This window comes from Orcinus orca, chromosome 11, assembly GCF_937001465.1.
Source record: "Orcinus orca chromosome 11, mOrcOrc1.1, whole genome shotgun sequence".
NCBI lineage: Eukaryota > Metazoa > Chordata > Mammalia > Artiodactyla > Delphinidae > Orcinus > Orcinus orca.
In genome coordinates, this window is record NC_064569.1 from 71811599 (window position 1) to 71824030 (window position 12432).

The 12432-nt window shown below is 38.9% G+C and overlaps 1 pseudogene; it reads right to left on the bottom strand.

Annotated features, from left to right (window-relative positions):
• Window positions 1-214: 214 nt before the first annotated feature.
• On the bottom strand, window positions 215-602 carry LOC101277804 (60S ribosomal protein L30-like; annotated as a pseudogene).
• Between the last annotated feature and the right edge of the window lie 11830 nt (window positions 603-12432).

Consider the following 12432-nt stretch of genomic DNA (forward strand, 5'->3'; position numbering starts at 1 on the left):
TGTTTGGGGATTAGCTAGGCTAGCAAGGTAACTTGCTTATCAAAACCAACATCACAGCCCATGAGATATAAATTTATGCTAGATGCTTTCATTACAAGATCTTTGTTTCTCCAGATGTTTATGTCTCAGAAGAGCCACATGGTAGTAATGCCTTTTTTTTTTTAATTTTTAAAACAAGCTCTGGCCAATTTCATTAAAGAAAAATTGTGCACGATTTACTTTTCACCAGTCTGTTCTCGCATGCCTCTAATAATATCAGAATCACCTGGATCAATGATAGCCAGTGTGCATACTCTGTAGTATTTTCAACACACTGTGCCCAATTCAATATTATTGCCACTGTAGTGACGGACACCAGTTTTGGCCAACATGGCATAATACTCTATTTCAGATTTCCTCAAGGCTGGCCAGTTGTTGGCAAGGATGACCTGTTTCGCTTTGCCGTGTCCGATCATTTTCAGAGTCTGCTTGTACCCCAGCACGTACTTTCCACTTTTCGTAACCAGTTAGAGCCTAGAGTTGATCGACTCCAGTGACTTCTCCATCTTCTTTGTGGCCACCATCTTCCTGCCTTAGTTGTGGGATGCCCCCAACCAAGAGCAGCCACCAAGATGACCGGAGAGTGAGAAAGGGGTAGTAATGTCTTTATTCTCATTATAGTTGAATAAATCATGGAAATTTTGTGATCACTGATAAGTAGTTGGAACTGCAAATAATAAGTCTATGATAGCCAAGGATTAGAGATGCAGCATAGTCACTTAATAGCTGTGTGACCTAGCTGTTTACCATCTCTGTCGCTAAGTTTTCACATCCATGAGTTGGGGTAATAGTAGTTCCTACCATGTAGAGTTTTATAAAAATTAAATGAGTTAGTACTTGTTAAAGTTCTTAGAACAGTAGTTTGATAAGTGCTATTTAAGGATTGCAAAATGAAACATAAAATACTTTCTTCATCAGTCTTATGCCTGAACATGGATGTCACAGATATGGATTTGTAAACTGTGGGCAGCAGTTTTGTGTCCCCATGAGTGGTAGGAAAATGGAAAGGAAGAGAAAGAGAAACAGGAAGGCTACCCAGTGCATCAAATGCATCAACTGCTCCACTTCCACACATTTGAGAAAATTTTTATTTTTTTGTCATTTGTGGGGTTTGGTTTGTTTGTTTAAATGTGGTCTTAAGACCAGCATCAGAAACTAAAGTTTAACAGACACTTCCAGTGGTTCTCAAACATACTGGAGTTTAAGAACCTCTACAAAAAAAACAACATAAAGAGTTCAGGTAAATAACGTATTGGTTGACATTCAGGAGCAGAAAGAGGAAAAAATACTATGTGTTGGCATCTCCACATGGTCCCCACGAGCCGCCTGTGTCCCTGATGGTTTTACACTTGTGATTTTAAGAGGTTATGGTCTTTTAATAAACTGATCTTTTCTTAAATTAAAAAAAAAGAACCTCTACCAGACACAGTTCAAAGTCTATAACTGTGCAGGGCTTCTTATGGTTGGCCTCGTCTAGTCTGCTCAGGTTCACACCGTCAGTTTGCCCAAGTAACACAAATCTGAAAACCGATGGCTTAACTAAAACTACTTAAGGCATTTCCCCTCTGATGGTGGGAGAGAAGTCTGTGATAGACTGTGTAGGGTCCACAGAGCTGTTCTCTCCTATCTCGGGGCTGCAGGCTCCTTGCATCTTTCTGCTCAACCATCCTCAGCACTTGCTTGTTACCTTGTGGTGATGTGGCGTTGTCCTTCCTCTGGGCATCATGTTTACATTCCAGGCAGGGAGAACAGGAAGGGAAAAGGGCAAAAGGCCCATCCCAGCTGAGCCTGCTCTGCTTTTAAGGAGTTTGCCTGGAGCCTCGTTTGACAAGGAACACTTTTAACTCACTGACCAGGCCTGGGCTGCACTGCTGTTCTTCACCCTCATTTGCAAGGAAGGCTAGGGAATGTCGTGTTTTCACTGGGCACATTTTTATGCCCAACAAAACTGCAGTAGGCTCTTTGACATACTCAACATTCCAAGCTTAAAAAAATGATGTTTTCTCAGCCTCCATGCCTCTGTGTATACAATTCACTTGAACAAGACTGCCCTTCCTCACTTAAATATTTTATGACCTTCTCTTCCTTCAACATCAATGCACGTTATCCATCCCTCTGTGAAGGATTCCAATCTCACCCCCAACACCCACCCCGTGTCATATTCATAATCCTTTATTATGGCACTATCATGTACACTAAGTCAGTAGACTGGCATCACTTTGAAGGCCAAGATATATGGCTTATGCCCGGAGGCCAACTACAGCAGTTAACTCACAGTAACTGCTTTAATAACGTTTTCTGAATGAATGAATGAACAAATGAACATATGAAAATTTGAATGAACAACTGAACTTATGAATGAATAGCGGAGCATTGCTGTTTTGGGGTAATGACTTCTATTAGACTCTGCTATTCATTTGTACTCATTCAGGGAAATACTTGCTATATATTTGGGAAGATATTATATTATGAAATTAAATGAAAGTAAGGAGGAGTATAGCAAAAACAATAAATACGTGAGCTCCTCTAATAGAGAACCTATGTTTATTACCTTTCGTCTCTATTGCTTCACCCCATGAAGGGTTTGATTCATAGTAGGTTTTTAATAAATGCTGAATGAATGAGCATTGAATTAAAAGGAAAAGAGAGAATAATGAAAGAATTAGCAGGCTGCTTTCATTTCTTAAAATTCCAGCAGTATCTTTTTTTTTTTTTTACATCTTTATTGGAGTATAATTGCTTTACAATGGTGTGTTAGTTTCTGCTTTATAACAAAGTGAATCAGTTATACATATACCTATGTTCCCATATATCTTCCCTCTTGTGTCTCCCTCCCTCCCACCCTTGCTATCCCACCCCTCCAGGTGGTCACAAAGCACCAAGCTATCTCCCTATGCTATGAGGCTGCTTCCCACTAGCTATCTATTTTACGTTTGGTAGTGTATATATGTCCATACCACTCTCTCGCTTTGTCACAGCTTACCCTTCCCCCTTCACATGTCCTCAAGTCCATTCTCTAGTAGGTCTGTGTCTTCTTTCCCATCTTGCCCCTAGGTTCTTCATGACTTTTTTTTTCTTATATTCCATATATATGTGTTAGCATACGGTATTTATCTTTCTCTTTCTGACTTACTTCACTCTGTATGACAGACTCTAGGTCCATCCACCTCATTACAAATAGCTCAATTTCATTTCTTTTTATGGCTGAGTAATATTCCATTGTATATATGTGCCACATCTTCTTTATCCATTCATCCGATGTTGGACACTTAGGTTGTTTCCATCCCCTGGCTATTGTAAATAGAGCTGCAATGAACATTTTGGTACATGACCCTTTTTGAATTATGGTTTTCTCAGGGTATATGCCCAGTAGTGGGATTGCTGGGTCATATGGTAGTTCTATTTTTAAGGAACCTCCATACTGTTCTCCATAGTGGCTGTACCAATTCACATTCCCACCAGCAGTGCAAGAGTGGTCCTTTTTCTCCACACCCTCTCCAGCATTTATTGTTTCGAGATTTTTTGATGATGGCCATTCTGACTGGTGTGAGATGATATCTCATTGTAGTTTTGATTTGCATTTCTCTAATGATTAATGATGTTGAGCATTCTTTCATGTATTTGTTGGCAGTCTATATATCTTCTTTGGAGAAATGTCTATTTAGGTCTTCTGCCCATTTTTGGATTGGGTTGTTTGTTTTTCTGTTATTGAGCTGCATGAGCTGCTTGTAAATTTTGGAGATTAATCCTTTGTCAGTTGCTTCATTTGCAAGTATTTTCTCCCATTCTGAGGGTTGTCTTTTGGTTTTGTTTATGGTTTCCTTTGCTGTGCAAAAGCTTTGAAGTTTCATTAGGTCCCATTTGTTTATTTTTGTTTTTATTTCCATTTCTCTAGGAGATGGGTCAAAAAGGATCTTGCTGTGATTTATGTCATAGAGTGTTCTGCCTATGTTTTCCTCTAAGAGTTTGATAGTTTCTGGCCTTACATTTAGGTCTTTAATCCATTTTGAGCTTATTTTTGTGTATGGTGTTAGGGAGTGATCTAATCTCATACTTTTACATGTAGCTGTCCAGTTTTCCCAGCACCACTTATTGAAGAGGCTGTCCTTTCCCCACTGTACATTCCTGCCTCCTTTATCAAAGATAAGGTGACCATATGTGCGTGGGTTTATCTCTGGGCTTTCTATCCTGTTCCATTGATCTATATTCTGTTTTTGTGCCAGTACCATACTGTCTTGATTACTGTAGCTTTGTAGTATAGCTGAAGTCAGGGAGCCTGATTCCTCCAGCTCCGTTTTTCGTTCTCAAGATTGCTTTGGCTATTCAGGGTCTTTTGTGTTTCCATACAAATTGTGAAATTTTTTGTTCTAGTTCTGTGAAAAATGCCAGTGGTAGTTTGATAGGTATTGCAGATCTGTAGATTGCTTTCCAGCAGTATATTATTAACATCATTGTTCTGAGCAAAAAATTTTAGGGTACAATAGATAAGTAATAGTAACAACAATTATTGCTCAAAATAATGATATATAGGAAGCTGGTATTTTTAACTTCTTTTAAGATATGTAGGGTAACTGCATCGAACATTGAAGCTTAAACTTTGCATTTTTATAACCACACATATGACATAACTTTGTAGCTACACACTATTAGGATTTAATTATGAAAACCAGTGCCTTCACACAGAAGTACATTTGGGAAGAATTTTTTCTGTCATTTAGGAAAAAGAAGTATTCTATCTAATTCATGCATAATAAATCCAGATATTTAATTTTCAAATATTAAAGTGGTGGGTCTTAATTTGCTCTGCAAAATCTGGTTTACAGCAGGAGAAGACTGAGACTTAGCCTCTTTGTAAGATAATACTGATGAGAGGCTGGCTTTATGTGTAAGGAGGATGTGCTCTCTTTCAATATGCCAAGGGCCAAAACCTGGGGACTCCAGTTCTTAGAGTGCCCAGTCCACTGTTAAAATTGGGAAGAAGAAGGGTAGCTAGAGAAAAAAAGCTTACCCCTTTTTCATGTCCAGGGACTGGGAAAAAGAAAATGGAAATCAGAAGTAGGATATCAAGGTTAACAGATATTTGGTCCTGTCTAAAGTGTCCATAAGACATTTGGCCCATACCAAAAGGTCTTTAATATTTGGTCCTGTCCAGAATCATTTGGCACAGACCAAATATGCTCATGGACATTTTGGATAGGACCAAACTTCAAGGACCCTTTGGCATGAACCACATGTCTTACGGATGTTTTGGACAGGACCAGATTTTAAGGACATTTTTGTGTGGACCAAATGTCTTATGACAGTTTTAGATAAGATAAAACATCCGTCAAGGGGATATCAAGTTTTGCTCTCTTCCTGAATAGGACTCAAAGAGTAAGGCATGTTCTAGAAGTTGAGAGAAAGAGCAAGGCAAGGTGCTTTTCCCTATCCCCCTACTTTCAAACTTTGGGAAGGAGCCATGTTGGTGTTGGCCTCATAGTAACCTGGAAAGGTGGCTCCTGCTTCCCTGAAGTTTAGAGTTTCTGAGCCACCCTCAGTTCCGTGTATCACAGACGCTGATTCAAGAACCACTGTGACTGGGCAACAGAGGCTGGGGGTAAACAGCTAGGCCAGCAAGCCAAAGGGAGGATCCAGCAGAGACTCTGCTGCTAGCTCTAGGTTTACATAAGGCACTCAAATTGAAAGGTAGAATAATATAAAAGCACGGGGAACAATGCCAGATTTGAATTTCACCAGGAATAATCTCCATCAGCAAATTTTTATATATGAATCTATTATGCATAGGAAAGCAAACGATTTGTCTTTCTGAGAATGATTTGGCTGAATTGGGCATAGACACTGAAGACATGGAACACTAATACTGCCATGTGTTGGAATTTATTTTATTAAGGAGAGTATGCCAGTACTTCAGATTTTATCAGGTAGATAAACATGAAATAATAAACAGGTGCTTTGCTTTTTTATCTTGCTTTGCTTTCTAGAAGTGGCCAAAGGGAGAGCAGGCAGGAGGGGAACTAGAAGCGATTTTGATGGGAAAGACACATTTCTCATCATATATTTGAAAACACACTTTATGTGAATGACATATGACACCCTATTCTGTATCATCAAGGAATTAACAATTGAGCTAAAGAAATTTGTTTAGGAACATAAACCTATGATCGTAGTAGCAAAAGGGAGTGCTATTGCAAAAACTTATTGGTTGATCAAGGATTTAGATGCAAGGTTATTAAGCAGTTTGGAGGAGAGTTCAGTATCAGAGAAGGCTCTAAGAAAGGAAGCAGGATTGATTCTTTTCTTAAAGATTATACAGCAACTTGATTAGAAGAAAAACATAGAAAGGCATGGTGAGTAGATGTGAACATTCTAGGGCTGTCCAAGTAGCATTTGCAGAAGCATAAAAAAAGAAAAAGTATCCTTTTCGGATACTTCTGGGGACTCCATGGCTGTGCTTAGGACATAACAGGAGGTAGATAGATGCAGATCAAACTGGTCATAAAAAGCTAAAAAGAGTAGTTTATTCTTTGGGAGAGAAACACTGCAGATTCACTGTAGGTTCTTGAGCAAGATGTTGGTGCCAGAAATGGAGTTCTGGGTATATTTATCACAAGGGAGAGATTAGCAAGAAAGTGAGGAGGGTGCTATCGAACTCAGTGTATGGATGGGGGCAGAAGCAATGAAAAATTAAGAGAATTAAAGAATTGTCAGAATTTAATGACAGAAATATTAAATAGGGTGACTGTTAACCCTGGTTTCCCAGGAACAACCAGTTTATATCTGTTGTGTCCATGTAGTTATTGATAGCACTCCTTTCACTTAGAAAATCAATTATAGTGTCATTTTATATATGGGAGAAGAGCCCAGGCAGCTGTGATGATGAAACTGCCTTGCAGCACCTCTGACAAGTACAGGGAAAATGAGCATCCAGAATGGAGAAGAATTTCATTTTTGACCTGATTAGAGGAAGGAGTAGCAGGATTTCAATGTATAAATGCCCAGTAGACAGTTAAGATAAAAGACAAACTGAGACGTGCATTCCAGAAATTGATTTCATAGTTACCTGCAGACTTCTTTAGAAAAAACCAGTTTGTACAAAGCTCTACATTTTGATTCTGTATATGAGAAGATGGACTGAACAGGGAATTAAAGACATCTAGCACAATCTACCAGAAGTCCATACACCACCAAAGGTCAAAAGTGAAAGACTATCATTCAGTGGAAATTTTCAATAAGAGTTTGACTGAAGGAGTCCCATGCTTTCCTCAATTTAACATTCCATCTTACTTCCCACTATTCCTCTTCATAAGTATCTGAATCTAGATGATTGTATCCAGACTAATTTGTCACTACCTGATATTAATACTGGATTCCCCTCTCCTCTTTGCCCTGGGTGTCTGTTACACCACACTCGCCCCCATTTTTTCCACCTCTCCCTTCCTAAGAGCCTTTCCTTAGCTTCTCCACATGCCCATTTCCTACCAGTGCTTTAATGCTCGTTAATTTCAAACTTCCCTGTGAAGTTTTCTTGGCAACACCAAGACTTCACTCAGCAGTATGACCTCATAGCACTTAATATATTTAATGCTAATTGGATTCCTATTTTAATCACATATTTGCATCATGATATCCATTTTTCTATGGTGTTATATGATCTATAACTATTCAACCATTCTATTATTTAACTTTCTATACATATCTAATTTTCTCAAGGATATATGCCTTTTGAAAGTGGGGTTGCCGTCCTTCTCTTGATTTGGTGCTAGTCTGTATTTCTCAAAAACAAAGCAAAACAAACAAAGCATTTTAATGCTTTTTATACTGATGAATGAATTCAAATCTTAACACTATTGCTAATGCATTTTCCGAATATTATTTCAACCTTTACTACAAATTATGTCAATTATATCCCTTACCAAACTTACTAGAATCATCATAATCTTGAGAGATTCTGGTAATTTGAAGGCATTTGACACAAAACATGAGTTCTTTCACTTGTTTTAAAGACATTTTTTACTGGACATATAATAATAGTATCATTTACATTTAAAAATCATATTTATTTAACCTGCTACTTCATGTCATATAATACAGTATAGTGAAGTAAACAGAATATGTTCTGTTTATTTTCAGAAAACAATCCAAATTTAGAGCTGTATATTTCACCAAATTAACAAGGATACAAACTGATTCACATTTCCAAGGTGGCAATGGCACTGAGTTCAGGGTGTGATTTTCTTTCCTATTCCTTGTGAATGTATTGATGAGCTTTAATTATTTAATCATTGAACAAACCTGAGATTTTTGTTGCTCTCCCATGTCTACCACTGCTACAAGTGCATTTACAACTAGCAATCTCATAAATTGTTAAATAGAATGGCACCCCTTTGTGATAACACAGGAGGTGTGAAAAAGGACAGCTTCCAGTTTTACAGAGAAACTCTGAAGGGTTATAATGAATCGAGGGTCAGAATTTGCACCATGATATATATAAAACAAACTATGGAGAGAATTATTATATTAAGATTTCATTGAATTTTCAAAGGTACCTCACAAATTCTGAATGTAGGTATTTCTTGCATTATCTGTTTAATACAAGCTTTAGAACATAGACTGTGTCCCTGGATACAGCCAGTGTAGGTTGATCAAGAAGTTAACCTTCATGGCCTTAATCAACAACAACTTCCATGAGAGTAGGTGTAATTTACTGAACATCCATCCATCTTGACCTCCAGAAACATGAGTAATGTTCTTATATTTTTAATTTGCCCTTAGTCTGTATGTTAAAGAGCCTGTGTAAGTAGGTGGAAATTAAATGAGTAGAAATGTATGCCTGAAATTCAAATAGTGGCATGGGAAAATATTTTTACTATACTAAATACATCTCTGATGTCTTCAGGGGAAATTGAATAGTATTTTATTGACTAAGATCAAACAATCTCTAATTACCACCCAGAGGCACAAAGTGAAATTGCAGCAAGTACAGGCAGCATTCGGTTGCATCACATAGGCAAGCACTATTCTAGTATGTGCCCAGGCATATCCTTGGGAGCTCACACAAGGTTTACCAGAAAGTCCATCCCAACAGGCATTATATAGGAAGGTCTTTGTTGCCCTTCTCTGCCATGTCCGAGTTTGTTTCTTTTTACATTTGAGGTCCTCAACAAATTTCAATTAACTGGAAGGCAGAAACTAGGCTGTTCTGGTTAACTGAAGTACACAGTTGTTGTTTTTTTTTCCAACTTATATAAAGTATTTATATAACCTGTCAATCCATTATCTATACTAGTAACTGCAATATCCTGAATACACATGAGTCTTTTTGGCATGATTCTTATGGTCTGCATGTTTTATTCTCCTGTATGTAAATCTTCAAGATGTCCCTATTTCCTGCTGGATAAAATGCACAAGTCCTACCCTGAGACAGAAGGAACTTCCTCCAGCGTCTGACTCCAGCCTGCATTTCCTGAGATGCTCCACCTCAGGCCCTAAACTCTAGCCTTATAAAATTAGCTTCAATTCCTGAGTGTGCCGTGTCTTTCACAATCTTGTGGCTTTGTCCATGGAGTCAGAGTGATTTTTTTTTTTTTTTTTTAAGAAGATGTTGGGGGTAGGAGTTTATTAATTTATTTATTTTTGCTGTGTTGGGTCTTCGTTTCTGTGCGAGGGCTTTCTCTAGTTGTGGCAAGTGGGGGCCACTCTTCATCGTGGTGCGCGGGCCTCTCACTGTTGTGGCCTCTCTCGTTGCGGAGCACAGGCTCCAGATGCGCAGGCTCAGTAGTTGTGGCTCACGGGCCTAGTTGCTCCGCGGCATGTGGGATCCTCCCACACCAGGGCTCGAACCTGTGTCCCCTGCATTAGCAGGCAGATTCTCAACCACTGCGCCACCAGGGAAGCCCCAGAGTGATTTTTAAGATTACAAATTCAGGGCTTCCCTGGTGGCCCAGTGGTTGAGAGTCCGCCTGCCAGTGCAGGGGACATGGGTTCGTGCCCCGGTCTGGGAAGATCCCACATGCCGCGGAGCGGCTGGACCCATGAGCCATGGCCGATGAGCCTGCGCGTCCGGAGCCTGTGCTCCGCAACGGGAGAGGCCACAACAGTGAGAAGCCCGTGTACCACAAAAAAAAAAAAAAAAAAAAGATTACAAATTCGATCATTTCCTTTCTCTCTTTTTAAATCCTTCAATGGCTTCATTGACTGTTGCTCATGGGTATATTCCTTAACCAACCCCCTCCTCCACCACCCCTCTCCAAAGCCATCAGGTCACTCCTGTCCCTATTGTTTATGTCCAGACCCTGCTCATCTTTATGCGCAGCTGATTACTGCCTCAGGGCCACTAGACTGTGGTATAGTCTCTTAATGCCCTTCCTACTCCATAATCCACTTAGGGTAGTTAATTCTCCTATCAGCCTCCAGGCTTTAACTTCAGTGTCACTTCCTCAGGAAGTAGCCCTGCTTCTCTTTTATCCTCTCTATGCCCATATTAAATCTCCTTAACAAAGATTTTTATTGTACTTTTAAAAGACAAATCACCTGTAGTTACCCCTTAGAATTCCCCGTGGGATAAAGATGCACACAGGCAGAGACCTTATTGTCTTGCTCACTCTTGTATTCTAGTATATGCAGCATATGTCCTGGCCCACGGTGGCTTTTACATGAGCATTTGATGATTGATCTATGTTGTTTCTGTTGTCTAGAATTCCACCCTCTGGTGAAATGCTCTTCATTTTTCAAGACACAGCTCAAATGTTAACCTCTTTTGAGTAACTACCCTGGATTCCTCTCTTAGAATTTGGATTTACTTTTTTCCCCCAGAAGCACATTGTACCAGTAATCATGGGCTGGTATGGGCTTCTCATGTGGCGTGGAGGTTGTCTGTGCTCATAGGCATGAGCAGAAGAAGACAGGCTGTTCTTCAACATGTCTGTCTTTGAGGACCATGACTGTGACTCATTGTTTTCACATTGCCAGAACCTAGCGTGGCACCTACATAAAGTGAGTGCTCAAAAACTATTTTTATTAAATAAGTAATGTTATTGAGTTTCTCAATCATTGCATTGATATATTTTTCTCTTTGAGTAAATGGAGTGGAGGAAGTGAATCAAACAAGGATATTAGCTGTCCTGGATTTAGTCTGAGCTTTATCACTAATTTATTAATGAAAAAAATAGTTAACCTCTCTGATATTTTATAAAATAAGGGAGATGTCAGTGATGATTTCTAGTCTCTTCTAGCTATTAAAAAAAACTTGTAACTAAAGAAGTAGATGTAGGAGCTATAGAATGAATATAAGAATAATTTTAAATATACGATGGACATCTGCTTTTGTGACTAAATTTTTAATAACATTTTGTTCACTTCTAAATATGCCTTTATCTTAAAGAAGAATTTGGAAAAAAAGCATTTATTACTTGAAATGCAAGGACCCATTGAAAAGAACAAGTCAGGTGGCAAAATTCCCTCTATCTAGTACAATGAGTATATATTGAGGTCCTGGACTAAATGCTGGATAAAATAAGAATAAGATGGAGCCTTACTCTTCAAAGCTGACCATCTCACAGGAGAAGCAGACATTCAAATAATTAAATGCAGAATAATAGTTAACACTTGAGCAATTACTGTGTGCCAGGCTCTGTTCTAAGCAGTTTACAATTATCTCACTTATTCTTCACAACTTGTGTAGGAAGGTGGTATTATTATTCTTATTTTGGAGTTGAGAAAACTGAGAGGGCAAGTGACCATCTGTGGTTCAACAACTAGTGAGAAGTGGCAGGGCTGGGGTTTGAATCCAAGAAGTTTGGTTCCAAAGTTCATGTGCTTTAATAGCATATTCTAAAACCCTACCTTTTCATACACAAAATAACAGATACATGCAAAAGATCATGAAATATGACAGAGAAGATCATGAAATATTACAGAGAAGAAGTAATTAATTTTGTTGAGAAAGTAGTGGTTAGGGAAGGCTTAAGGAGGCAACACCTGAAGCTGAAGATGGTACAAAGCATGGAGTTCTGATGAGAAACATGCTCTCTCTCCCACCACGTACCAGCTACATAGTGGTGGTCCAGTTACTTAATCTCTCTGAGCCTGGGTTCTCATCTTCAAAATCAAGACAATAAGACCCACATCATAGGTTTATTATGAAGATTAAATCAGATATTACATACTAATATATTTTTCCCAAATGGCTGCTACTATATTCTTGGTCTCACATGTACTTCCAGAACCTGCAGTGCAGAGGTAGAGTCTACCTCCCTCTCCTTGAACCTGGACCGGCCTTTATGACTTCTTTAGGCAATGGAATATGGTGGAAGCGATGCTATGTGACTTTTGAGGCACGTCATAGAAAGTAACACAGCTTCTACCTGATTCTTTCTTGGGATTATTGACCTTGAA